General features: G+C 39.2%; 1 protein-coding gene and 1 pseudogene across 10 annotated transcripts in view; both read right to left on the bottom strand.

Moving 5' to 3' along the window:
* Window positions 1-14,457, bottom strand: part of AADACL3 (arylacetamide deacetylase like 3) — a 155,614-nt gene that overhangs the window by 48,976 nt on the left and 92,181 nt on the right. Inside the window, exon 2 of one of the 10 annotated variants that reach the window (XM_070384928.1) lies at window positions 847-968. The exons of the other annotated variants lie outside the window; for them this stretch is intronic. The gene's annotated coding sequence lies outside the window, so the exon portion shown is untranslated. The remainder of the gene's footprint in view (window positions 1-846; window positions 969-14,457) is intronic. 10 annotated transcript variants of the gene reach the window in all.
* Window positions 978-1,111, bottom strand: LOC138991313 (U2 spliceosomal RNA; annotated as a pseudogene).

Raw genomic sequence — 14,457 nt, 5'->3', positions numbered from 1 at the left:
ATGTTGTGTTTCCATTTTTTCAAGGTACTTTTTAATTTCCCTTTTGATTTCTCCTTTGACTCTTTAGTTGTTCAGTAGTATGTTGTTTAATCTCTACATATCTGTGAATTTTCCGTTTTTCTTCTTGTAATTATTTTCTGGTTTCATACCATTGTGGTTGGAAAAGATAATTATATGAGTCAATCACCTTAAATCTAGTACAGCTTGTTTTATAGCTTAACATATGATCTACCCTGAAATACATTCCATGTGTGCTTAAGAATGTGTATTCTGTTGCTTTTGAACAGAATGTTCTGCATAGGTCTGTTAAGTCTATATTTTCTAATATAGAAAATATTAGAAATTTTTCTATATGTTGTTTAAGGTCCATATTCCCTTGCTGGTTTTCTGTTGACAGTAATCAAAACAGCATGGTACTGGCATAAAAGCAGACACACTGAAATGATGGAACTGAATAGAGACCCCAGATATAAACTCACCCATATATAGCCAACTAATACAACAATGGAACCAAGAATATACAATGGGGAAAGGATAATCTCTTCAATAAATGTATTGCTCAAATAAACAAAAACTCTTTGGTAACTTTAGTAATTTCAAAATATTAAAGGAGTCCCAAACTAAAAAGTTTGGGGATCACTAATATACACATACAAATAAGTCTCTTCCCCTTACCTATTTATTCCTCCAGTCACCATTTTCCCTGACCAGAGGCAACCCCTCTTGATAGTTTCCTATGTGTTACATGTGTATGTAAGTAAATGTATCATGTATTTTTTTCTTTTTATAAACAGCAGTTTATTATGCACACTGACCGAGAATTCTGAAATGAGGAAAAGTAGTTACCATCATTTCGTAACACTTTTCAACTCTTCCTTCTCCATGTCCTTGGAAACACATTGTGTGTCTACTCTTCCAGAAATTACTGAGTCTTTCAAAGCCACACACACTTTTCTTTGGATGCCCATCTGCCAATGACAGGGTGAGAAAAATGTATATCATATCTATGATTATAAGAAAATTTCCATTTGTAATATTTTTAATATCACCTTATCTTTGAGCTGGTAAGACAGTTCTACACTTGATCTTAGCCAAAAGGCCGAGAAGCGATGAGACAGTTCTAAATAATTAGAACACTAAGTCACTTTCTTCTCTTCAGGGGTGTAGTAACAATGCCAACATAACCAGAATGTAACCCAAAGACATATATGAAATCTAGCCAAAGAAAATATCCTTCTTTAACTGTCTCTGGTACATTCTTAATTATTTCTAACTTAAAGTTTCTATTTTTTCCTTAATCTGCATATAATCTGAAATTTAACCCTTCCATTGAGATTTTTTATTATAGTTGATTTACAATATTGTGTTAATTTCTGCTGCCCAGCAAAGTGATTCAGTTATATAAATACATACATCCATTTTTACATTTTTTCCATTATGGTTTATCACAGGATATTGAATATAGCTCCTTGTGCTATTATAAGAGAACTCCCATAAGTCTATCAGCTGATTTCTCTCCAATGAGTTTACTATCAATTACTCTATATTGTTCAGAAAACTCTATTTGATTTTTTTTCAAATGGCTAATCTCTTCTGTTTGTAAGGCCCTGTTTCTCTTTTATATTTTTATTCTCTCATTGGTTTATTTACTCAATTGCACATGTTTACTTTAGAAATTTGAATAATTCTGGTATCTAAAGTTCCTGGGAATTAACTCCTGTGATTTGTCTTGCAGGACATGGATTGAGGGTATGTCCTTCCAGACAAATTTAGCAATTTGCTTCTACCAGGTATCAAAGGATTCACTTTTATGGTAATTTATTGGTTTGATTTTTACTAAAGTATGTGGGAAACATAAATTTGAACCCCTAAACCATGTAAGAATAATCCTGTATGTACCATTCATCATGAAACACTTTTTTTCAGTTGGTACTGGACGAAAAAAGTTATTTTCTAGTCCACCTGTTCACTGTTGCTGCCACTGCAGGTATCTGCTTTGTGCACAAAGATCTCAATGTCATCTCTAGGAGACATAAGGCCATGTCTCCTGATCTTGTAAGGCCATCAAAAACTAAGCACATGGGTTACTGAGACCTACAAACCCTTTCTAGTTTACATTTTACCCTTGAGTTTTGGCCCTGGGAATTGCCCCTCTTTTCTTGCAAATTCTTGTAAGTATGCATTGAAAAGAATGCCTGTTGTAGTTTGTCCAGCATTTCTAGATTTTTTTTTTGCATTGGAAAAGGTACCAGATACTCTAGTCCACCATACTGCTAGAAACAGAAGTCTTCATCACACTTTACTGATCAAGGTTAAGTCACCTAAAGACAAAACCAAATTTATCCTCCAAATTATTTCTCTTCTCATATACAAATCACCATATTTCTCCAACTCTGTAAGACAATGGAAAGGCAGACTCCCTTGTCAAAGTTATTATTATCAACCTAATTTACATATTCCTCTCTTATGAAAAACTGTAAATTGTAGAATTAGTCATGTTTTCCTCTTCCCTTGACTACTAAAGAGTACATAATCACAGCCAATGTCAAAAATCTATATCCAACATTTCTCTTCTCAGCCTTCCAGGCAGTCTGGCCATCAGAGGCTTCTTCCTCTAGCCTTCCCTTGCACAGCACCTGGTTTTACAGGCCACTTTTTCTCCCTCCTTGTTTACATATCCCCAGCCTCAGCTTTTTCTCCCTCCCTCATTTTCTCTCTCTCTTTCTCCTGTGCCTCCTCTCTCCCTCCCTCCCTCCAGTCCACTCCAGATTACATCTCTGAGCATCTCTGAGCATGAATATAAAAATTCATCTAGATGTTCAACATATCTAAGGCTTTCCCATTTTTCCATCTTCCTTAGAAAGCAAAAAAAAAAAAAAATCTCCTATACCATCTCAGATCTATATCCTGAGAATTACTTCTCATAAATCTACTACGACCTTGTTCATTCTTGAACTTGAACTGGTAGTTCATCTTTTCCCTTCCCACCACACTAGAAAGCCAAGTTTTATCTCCCTCTCCCTACAATTCTGACAGCTTCTCCTCCTTGTTCTACCTCAGTCTAACCCATTCCATCCTAGTGACCCAGCTGGAATGTCTAAACCAACCCCTAAATAAAGTGAGGATGATTATCAATTACCATATGGCAGAAAGTGAAGAGGAACTAAAAAGCCTCTTGATGAAAGTGAAAGTGGAGAGTGAAAAAGTTGGCTTAAAGCTCAACATTCAGAAAATGAAGATCATGGCATCCAGTCCCACCACTTCATGGGAAATAGATGGGGAAACAGTGGAAACAGTGTCAGACTTTATTTTTCTGGGCTCCAAAATCACTGCAGATGGTGATTGCAGCCATGAAATTAAAAGACGCTTACTCCTTGGAAGGAAAATTATGACCAACCTAGATAGCATATTCAAAAGCAGAGACATTACTTTGCCAACAAAGGTCCGTCTAGTCAAGGCTATGGTTTTTCCTGTGGTCATGTATGGATGTGAGAGTTGGACTATGAAGAAGGCTGAGCACCGAAGAATTGATGCTTTTGAACTGTGGTGTTGGAGAAGACTCCTGAGAGTCCCTTGGACTGCAAGGAGATCCAACCAGACCATTCTGAAGGAGATCAGCCCTGGGATTTCTTTGGAAGGAATGATGCTAAAGCTGAAACTCCAGTACTTTGGCCACCTCATGCGAAGAGTTGACTCATTGGAAAAGACTCTGATGCTGGGAGGGATTGGGGCAAGAGGAGAAGGGGACAACAGAGGACGAGATGGCTGGATGGCATCACTGACTCGATGGACGTGAGTCTGAGTGAACTCCGGGAGTTGGTGATGGACAGGGAGGCCTGGCGTGCTGTGATTCGTGGGGTTGCAAAGAGTCGGACACGACTGAGCGGCTGATCTGATCTGATATAGTAATCAGTGGCCTGATGCTCAGAGATGCCTAACTCTGACATATAGACCATGGGGTTTCCAAGGATAAAATTTAGAGTTTTGAGTGACTCTTATTACAAAGACAGAAAAATATGAATTTTACAAACAAATACTTTATATAAGCCAGAATACTCTAGTATCAAAACCTTTCAATTTCATGACTTTGCTCAAGTGGGCTGCAAGCCATTTACCTGAAAAATACCCCCAAATCTTTGGGGAATGTTGGCCACAAATGCTGAGCTAACATTAATTCCTTATAACCAATAACACCACTCTACAGTATACCAGTCTGAGCAGGTGCTTATGCGAGTCAGGTGATAAGGAATTCTAACCCAATGTCAACTCAGTACCAGAACTTTCAAAGTTTACATAGAGGTTTAATGGGGTTCAGCCACATACACAATTCAGACAGATGGTCTTAAAAAACCTTACATTTTTAAGGCTTCATCTTTGAAATGGCCTTAACTATGGGATGGTGTGGGTAGAACATATTGGGGTGGCCAAAAAGTTTGTTCAGATTTTTCTGTAAAATGTTACAAAAACCTAAACAAGCTTTTTGGTCAACCCAAAATATTCCAAGTACAGGGCAGGAAGTAAGGCGCTTTCAATTGTCGAGGTCTAGCTCTTGGGTCAACCAGCAGCGATGTCCTCCACTTATACAAAGATCTTTATTTTGTTCACTGATGTATCCCAAATACCTAGAACAGAAAGAGGCAAACTCTTTTTTTTTTTTTTTTATAACTGAGATTTTATTGGTTGTTTTGAGGATCACTACACAGACATTTCAATTTGTACACAATTCTTCACATATGTACCAGAAATCTAAAATATCATGTAGTTGTGATTCTTAACAGTTATTCCAGTGACTTTCCAGCTTAAAATTTGGAGCAAACTTTCCTTAACAGGATATCAAGTACCAATATCTTCAAATATTGATATGTTGTTACATCATAAGTCCCACTGATTCACAATTTAATATCATATACACTACATACCCAAACTGTCAATCGTTCACAGCACATTAACCAAGTTACTAGGAAAACTGGACTACCACGACCAAAGATGTTATAGTATAGTGCACAAAATTCTGACCAGGAGAGCCAAGATCAAAAAGTGGTTTGCTGTAGGAAATAATTCTACCAAAACGATATGGGAAGAGAAGTAATTTAAAGTGTTCAAGACATTAAATGCACAACTGACTCCAAACTGCCATTTAGTATGCTTTTGTGTTACAGGATATAAAAGCTACCCCCCATCTATGGAATGTTAAGCTGACACCCAAGACAATCAAAGCCTCCCGTATCCAATATCCCACTATTTTCTGGTTGTACCAAAAAATAAACAACCAGCAAATGATTTCACCTCTTAAAAAAAAGCATTTACACTTAAAAAATGGGATGAGGTGGGATTCCCTTCTGTAAAGTTTCAGATGGCAGACATCTTGTGGACTATACAACTATTCAACTTGGCCTTCATAATTAGAAACCAGCTACAGATAATACGCAAGCAAACAGGTGTGGCTAGGTCCAATAAAACTTTATTTATGGATATTAAAACCTGAATTGAATATAGTCTTCACCTATCACAGAATATCCTTCATTTTATTTTTTCAACCACTTGAATATGTACAACAACAAAAAATTATTGGTTCACAGGCTGTACAAAAACAGGCAGCAGGCAGGATTTGGCCATGGGTCAGTTTGAAAACCACTGACCTAGAACATTGTAAGAGTGCTAATGGAAGCTTTTATGCCAAAGTACTCAAGGGTACTTGAAAGTGCTACATTATTTTAAGTATATTAGGCATTACTTATACAATCATGTTTATGTTGTTACTGTGTTTTCCAAGTGCAGAGGAAAATTTAACTTACTTTATACACTGTGAACTATGATATATATATTTTTTGATATATTTAAATTAGTGAGACTAGAATAAGGATGTCCTCAATAAAACAGTAGATGGTAAACTCTCTGAACCCTTCCAGGGTTCTGGGTCAGTGGTTTTCAAACTAGCCCAAATTTATCCAGCCTACTGCCTGTTTTTATATGTCCTGTGAACTGAGTGCTTTTTACATATTTAAGTAGTTGAAAAAATAAAAAGAAGAATATTCTGTGGTATGTGAAGACTACATTAAATTCAAGTTTCAATAGTACATGGTAAACAATTCTGGGTCCAAACATCTCATCTGTCTCAAATTATACCTAACCAAGAAGACCAAGTTCCCAGCCTGAGCCTTGGATTTGATTTTATTACTGTTTAAAAAGCAGGTACTATCGGGAAGTCAAGTGGTTAAGAGTCAGTACTTTCACTGCCTATGGGCCCAGAGTTCAATCCCTGGTTGGGGAACTAAGAGCCCACAAGCCACAGAGCATGGTCAAAGAAAAAATAAAGTTAAAAATAGCAACTAACAGGATTAGGAACTAAGCCAGTTATGATGACATGTGCATTTCTTATCGACTCATACTGAAAAAAAGAGTTAGTTAATCTCAGTGGCATAGAAAAGGCTGCATGGAGCAAAGATATGCACTATTGGACCTGGAGGATTATGTTAACATATTTTTAACCTGTGGGCCCCATTAAATAGAGAGCTCTGCGAAGGAAGTGGGGCCAGTTCCATTCCCACACTGGCTGGTTAGTTCAGGGATTATAGGCACATTCTGCTTTCCTAAGACTAAAGCAAACATTTCTCAGTCCCAGCCCGGCACACATAAAAGAAACAGGACCTTGGTATATAGTAGGTACTCAGGAAATATTTAAATGAATGGATGAATATATGGATAACTTTGAACTATTAGAGTAAAAAAAAATGCATTCTAGTAAAGAGGCCATTAACGAATATTATTTACTCTGTTCTTGTCTTTTCTGTTACGGGAAACACAAGAAATATAAGCTCCACTGATTGGCCACTTACTCATTCACTAATTTCACAACCATATTACTAAATACATATGTTACAGAAACTCTTCAAGGAGCTGGGCCTACAAAGCTAAGACACCGGAGGGGCGCACACTAACTCTCATGGGTTCTAGGCACTTTTGTCTTCATGGGTCCCTTCCTCCAATAAAACAATATTAAAAGTTTTACCTTGTGTTAATATAAACACAAACGTACTTGGACTGGATTCATTATTATACTCATGTGTGCAATGTGTGCTAAGTCACTTCAGTCCTGTCCAACTCTGTGACCCTATGGACTGTAGCCTATCAGGCTCCTCTGTCCCTGGGATTCTCCAGGCAAGAATACTGGAGTGGGTTGCCATGCCCTTCTCCAGAGCATCTTCCTGACCCAGGGACTGAACCCACATCTCTTATGACTCCTGTACTGGCAGGTGGGTTCTTTAAGACTAGACCCACCTGGGAAGCCCATTATACTCATGGTTATTATTATTTTCATTACTTCTTCTAAATTTAAATGAAATTAAGACTACAACAATGTGGTAGGCCCCCAAAAGTATCATGGGCCCTGGGTATCTGTCCACTGTGCCTTATAAATGGGTCAGCCCCACAACAGTCTCTGTCTTCCTGCCATCTCTCCTGAATAATTCAGTCTAAACATTAATTGAAGGGGCTGAGCAAGATAGGTAGGTGGGATTCCAGAGTGTGGGAGTCCTGCAGGGTAATTTTGGAGAGCTTCCAAGGTGGGGGCGGGGGGCACCTGTGGTGAAGGGGTAAGGAAGGCAGCTGTGTGGAGGGACAGTGGCAGCAGTGGGAGGTATTAGGATCTGAGCAGAGTGAGGAGGAAATCTAGTTGTGAGTCAGGGTCACTATAGGGATGGCAGGATAGCTGAGAAGGAGCGCAGGAGGAGAGGGACCTCACTGCTCAGTGCAGATTGCCGAAGCCTGAGTGGAGTAGGGCAGATGTCTACGCAAGGGTGCTAGGTGGTGGCAGTGGCCCATTAAGCTAGGTGGTGGCAGTGGCCCATTAAGAAGCCACTGGGGATCAGGAGGGACTCTTGGAAGGCTAGGAGAGCAGAAGAAATCTCCTGGAGTGGGGCCAAGCAGGATGATGAGGACATTAGCACAGTCTGGTGTGGGATGTCATAGCCTAGGCAGGGTGGATCAAAGGAAGTACTGTCAAACTGGGGACAATGTGATAACAGATTTGATAAATACTGATGACAACAAATTCAGTTCAGTTCAGTTGCTTAGTCGTGTCTGACTCTTTGTGACCCCATGAATTGCAGCACGCCAGGCCTTCCTGTCCATCACCATCTCCTGGAGTTCACTCAAACTCACGTCCATCAAGTAGGTGATGCCATCCAGCCATCTCATCCTCTGTTGTCCCCTTCTCCTCCTGCCCCCAATCCCTCCCAGCATCAGGGTATTTTCCAATGAGTCAACTCTTTGCATGAGGTGGCCAAAGTATTGGAGTTTCAGCTTTACCATCATTCCTTCCAAAGAACACCCAGGACTGATCTCCTTTAGAATGGACTGGTTGGATCTCCTTGCAGTCCAAGGGACTTTCAAGAGTCTTCTCCAACACCACAGTTCAAAAGCATCAATTCTTCGGCGCTCAGCTTTCTTCACAGTCCAACTCTCACATCCATACATGACTACTGGAAAAACCATAGCCTTGACTAGACGAACCTTTGTTGGCAAAGTAATGTCTCTGCTTTTGAATATGCTATCTAGGTTGGTCATAACTTTCCTTCCAAGGAGTAAGTGTCTTTTAATTTCATGGCTGCAATCACCATCTGCAGTGATTTTGGAGCCCAGAAAAATAAAGTCTGACACTGTTTCCACTGTTTCCCCATCTATTTCCCATGAAGTGATGGGACCAGATGCCATGATCTTCGTTTTCTGAATGTTGAGCTTTAAGCCAACTTTTTCACTCTCCTCTTTCACTTTCATCAAGAGGCTTTTGAGTTCCTCTTCACTTTCTGCCATAAGGGTGGTGACATCTGCATATCTGAGGTTATTGATATTTTTCCTGGCAATCTTGATTCCAGATTGTGCTTCTTCCAGCCCAGCGCTTCTCATGATATACTCAATAGATTAGAACTCAATAAATAAAATAGGAATCCATGAGGTCACACCAATATAAATGAATGAATCTGTTAACTGATTGATTTATAAGGAAAAGAGAAAGCTTTTCCTCATAGCAGAATACCAACTGATAAATGTAGAATGTAGAATGAATAAGCTACATAAGAAAATCACTATCTGACAATCAACTTAATAATATTGATTCAGACAAGAATAATCAATGGATGCTAAAACTGACAGGTGAACATTTGATGCAGGATGGAATATTCAAATAGCCTCAAAATACCTCCCACAAAATACTAACTATAAAGGGGGAAAGAATACTTCAACAATAAGGAAGGCTGATCAAAGCAAATGTCACCATTAATAAAACAAACTGGAATTGTGCACCACCTATTGGAGGCAGTGAAAAGACCATCACTACTGTGATATTCCTGCCAAAAAAAATATTTTTTTTAAAGCCTGACTGAGAAGGCGGTCCTAAGATGGCAGAAGAATAGGATGGGGAGACCACTTTCTCCCCTACAAATTCATCGAAAGAACATTTGAACGCTGAGCAAATTCCACAAAACAACTTCTGAATGCTGGCAGAGGATATCAGGCACCCAGAAAGGCAGCCCATTGTCTTTGAAAGGAGAACAAAGGACTGCGCAGAGCTAGCCGGCTGCAGACCGGCCCATCCCCCGCTGGAGACAGGCAGGTGAGGGCAGCCAGAGCCAGAAGAGGGCACTCACGGCCCCAGAGAGGCATCATCTACCTAACTGCAAGCAGCCTTCATTGTTAACCAAGACTCCGTGTGATTGCGGACAGTCAACATCCACCGGGAGGGTTGCAGCCAGAGATCAGCTCCCCAGAGACACATGGCACACCTGAGAAGGTGCACCCGTTGTACACCCAGAAAACCGAGTGGCTGGGATGGGGGAGGCGATAAGTCACAGCTCCCCAAGCACCTGGTCACCTGAACTGCTCAGACTGGGGAAGGGCACAAAACGCAGGCTCAATCAAGTCTGCGGCTTTGTGGAGTACCCGAGAACCTGAACAGCTTTGACCTGGGAAGTGCACTCAACCCAGGACTGGCCTCAGACAGTTCCCAGCAGAGCAACCTAGAGCCTGAGCAATATATACTGGGAAAGCACACACTCCGTGAACAGGGGCAAACCCATTGTGACCGAGAGACTGGGAGCACAGCCCACAGACGCCAGTGATATTTGTTTGCAGTGTTCCTCCCTCCCCACAGCACAGCTGAACAAGTGAGCCTAAAAAAAGTGACCACCACTGCCCTCTTGTGTCAGGGTGGAGATTAGACACTGAAGAGGCCAGCAAACAGAAACTAAACAGAGGGAACTGCTTTGGAAGTGACAGTTGCAATAGATTAAAACCCTGCAGTTAGCATCGACTACATAGGAATGGGCCTATAGATCTTGAGAAGTGTAAGCCAGATCAACAAACTATCTGAAAATGAACTGACCCCACACTGTCCACAACACCACCAGAGAAAGTAATAGATATATTTTTACTATTATCATTTTTTTAATTTTTTTAAAAATTTTAAGTTCTCTATTACTCCTTTAATTTTCATTTTTATAACTTACTATTACTTTGCAAAAAAAAACCCTATTTTTAAAGTAAACTTCATATATATATATATATTTTTATAATTTTTGTGACTTTGTTTTTTTTTTTAATATTGTATTTTTGAGAATCTAACCTCTACTCTAGATTTTTAATCTTTGCTTTTGGGTATTTGTTATCAATTTTGTACCTTTAAGAATCCAATCTTTAGTACCCATTTTTACCTGGGAGCAAGATTACTGGCTGGATTGCTCTCTCCCCCTTTGGACTCACCTTTTTGCCACCAGGTTGCCTCTATCTCCTCCCTCCCTTCTCTTCTCTACCCAACCCTGTGAATCTCTTTGTGTGTTCTGGGCTGTGGAGAACACTTAGGGAACTGATTACTGGCTGGAGCTGTCTCGCTTCTTTTGATTCCCCCTTTTATCCTCCTGGCCACCTCTCTCTCCTTCCTCCCTCTCTCTTCTCTGTATAACTCCGTGAACATCTCTGAGGGGTACAGACTGTGGAGAGCACATAGGAAAGTGATTACTGGCTACATTGCTCTCTTCTTTCAATTCCCCCCTTCTCCTCCTGGTCACCTCTATCTCCCTCCTCCCTCTTCTCTTCTCCTTGTAACTCTGTGTACCTCTCCAGGTGTCCCTCACTGTGGAGAAACTTTACATCATTAACCTAGATGTTTTATCATCTATACATCAGTACTGTATAGATGGAGAAGTCTTGAGGCTACTGTAAGAATACGACTGAAAACCAGAGGCAGGAGGCTTAAATCCAAATCCTGAGAACACCAGAGAACTCCTGACTCCAGGGAACATTAATCGATAGGAACTCATCAAATGCCTCCATACCTACACTGAAACCAAGTACCACCCAAGGGCCAACAAGCTCCAGAGAAAGACATACCACACAAATTCTCCAGCAACACAAGAACATAGCCCTGAACTTCAATATACAGGCTGCCCAAAGTCACAACAAACCCACTGACATCTCAAAACTCATTACTGGACACATCAGTGCACTCCAGAGAGAAGAAATCCAGCTCCACCCACCAGAACACTGACACAAGCTTCCCTAACCAGGAAACCTTGACAAGCTACACATCCAACCCCACTCACAGTGAGGAACCTCCATAATAAAGAGGAACCACAAACTGCCAGAATATGGAAAGGTCACCCAAAACACAGCAATATAAACAAGATGAAAAGGCAGAGAAATACCCAGTAGGTAAAGGAACAGGATAAATGCCCACCAAACCAAACCAAAGAGGAAGAAATAGGGAATCTACCTGATAAAGAATTCTGAAAAATGATAGTTAAAATGACCCAAAATCTTCAAGATGTCTGTAACTTCAACAAAATGGAGTTACAGACAAATAGCCTGGAGACAAAGATCGAGAAGATGCAAGAAAGGTTTAACAAGGACCTAGAAGAAATAAAAAAGAGTCAATATATAATGAATAATGCAATAAATGAGATAAAAAACACTCTGGAGGGAATCAACAGTAGACTAACAGGCAGAAGATAGGATTAGTGAGGTAGAAGACAGAATAGTAGAAATAAATGAAACAGAGAGGAGAAAAGAAAAAAGAATTAAAAGAAATGAGGACACCCTCAGAGACCTCTTGGACAATGTTAAACCCCCCAACAGAATCATAGGAATCCCAGAAGAAGAAGACAAAAAGAAAGACCATGAGAAAATACTTGAGGAGATAATAGTTGAAAACTTCCCTAAAATGGGGAAGGAAATAGTCACCCAAGTCCAAGAAACCCAGAGAGTCCCAAACAGGGTAAACACAAGATGAAACACCCTAAGACACATATTAATAAAATTAACAAAGATCAAATACAAAGAACAAATATTAAAAGCATCAAGGGAAAAATAACAAATAACACACAAGGGTATTCCCATAAGGATAACAGCTGATCTTTCAATAGATTCTCTTCAGGCCAGAACGGAATAGCAAGACATACTTAAAGTGATGAAAGAAAATAACCTATAGCCCAAACTACTGTACCCAGCAAGTATCTCATTCAAATATGAAGGAGAAATCAAAAGCTTTACAGACAAGCAAAAGCTGAGAGAATTCAGCACCACCAAACCAGCTCTCCAACAAATGCTAAAGGATCTTCTCTAGACAGGAAACACAGAAAGGGTGTATAAACTCAAACCCAAAACAATAAAGTAAATGGCAACGGGATCATACTTATCAATAGTTACCTTAAATGTAAATGGTAAATGCCCAACCAAAAGACAAAGACTGGCTGAATAGATACAAAAACAAGACTCCTATATATGTTGTCTACAAGAGACCCACCTCAAAACAAGGGACACATGCAGACTGAAAGTGAAGAGCTGGAAAAAGATATTCCATGCAAACAGAAACCAAAAGAAAGCAGGAGTAGCAATACTCATATCAGATAAAATAGACTTTAAAACAAAGGCTGTGAAAAGAGACACTACATAATGGAAAAGGATCAATCCAAGAAGAAGATATAACAATTATAAATATATATGCACCCAACATAGCACCGCAATATGTAAGACAAATGCCAGCAAGTATGAAAGGGGAAATTAATAATAACACAATAATAGTGGGAGACTTTAATACCCCACTCACACCTATGGATAGATCAACTAAACAGAAAATTAACAAGGAAACACAAACTTTAAATGATACAATAGACCAGTTAGACCTAATTGATATCTTTAGGACATTTCACCCCAAAACAATGAATTTCACCTTTTTCTCAAGTGCACATGGAACCTTCTTCAGGATAGATCACATCCTAGGCCATAAATCTAGCCTTGGTAAATTCAAAAAAATTGAAATCATTCCAAGCATCTTTTCTGACCACAATGCAGTAAGATTAGATGTCAATTACAGGAGAAAAACTATTAAAAATTCCAACATATGGAGGCTGAACAACACACTTCTGAATAACCAACAAATCACAGAAGAAATCAAAAAGGAGATCAAAATATGCATAGAAATGAACGAAAATGAAAACACAACAACCCAAAACCTATGGGACACTGTAAAAGCAGTGCTAATAGGGAAGGTTCATAGCAATACAGGCTTACCTCAAGAAACAAGAAAAATGTCAAATAAATAACCTAACTCTACACCTAAGTTTACTAGAAAAGGAAGAAATGAAGAATCCCAGGATTAGTAGAAGGAAAGAAATATTAAAAATTGGGGCAGAAATAAATGCAAAAGAAACAAAAGAGACCATAGCAAAAATCAACAAAGCCAAAAGCTGGTTCTTTGAGAAGTTAAATAAAATTGAAAAACCATTAGCCAGACTCATCAAGAAACAAAGGGAGAACAATCAAATCAACAAAGTTAGAAATGAAAATGGAGAGATCACAACAGACAACACAGAAATACAAAGGATCATAAGAGACTACTATCAGCAACTATATGCCAATAAAATGGACAACTTGGAAGAAACAGACAAATTCTTAGAAAAGTACAACTTTCCAAAACTGAACCAGGAAGAAATGGAAAATCTTAACAGACCCATCACAAGCACGCAAATTGAAACTGTAATCAGAAATCTTCCAGCAAACAAAAGCCCAGGATGAGATGGCTTCACAGCTGAATTCTACCAAAAATTTAGAGAACAGCTAACAGCTATCCTACTCAAACTCTTCCAGAAAATTGCAGAGGAAGGTAAACTTCCAAACTCCACCATCACCCTAATACCAAAACCTGACAAAGATGCCACAAAAAAAGAAAACTACAGGCCAACATCACTGATGAACATAGATGCAAAAATCCTTAAAAAAAAAATTCTAGCAAAGAGACTCCAACAACATATTAAAAAGATCATATATCATGACCAAGTGGGCTTTATCCCAGGGGTGCAGGGATTCTTCAATATCCACGTATCAATCAATGTAATACACCACATTAACAAATTGAAGAATAAAAACCATATGATTATCTCAATAGATGCAGAGAAAGCCTTTGACAAA

The sequence above is a fragment of the Bos mutus genome, chromosome 16 (genome assembly GCF_027580195.1).
Source record: "Bos mutus isolate GX-2022 chromosome 16, NWIPB_WYAK_1.1, whole genome shotgun sequence".
NCBI classification, from domain to species: Eukaryota; Metazoa; Chordata; class Mammalia; order Artiodactyla; family Bovidae; genus Bos; species Bos mutus.
Note: the sequence above shows the minus strand (reverse complement) of the source record. Positions and strands in the feature narration are given on the sequence as shown.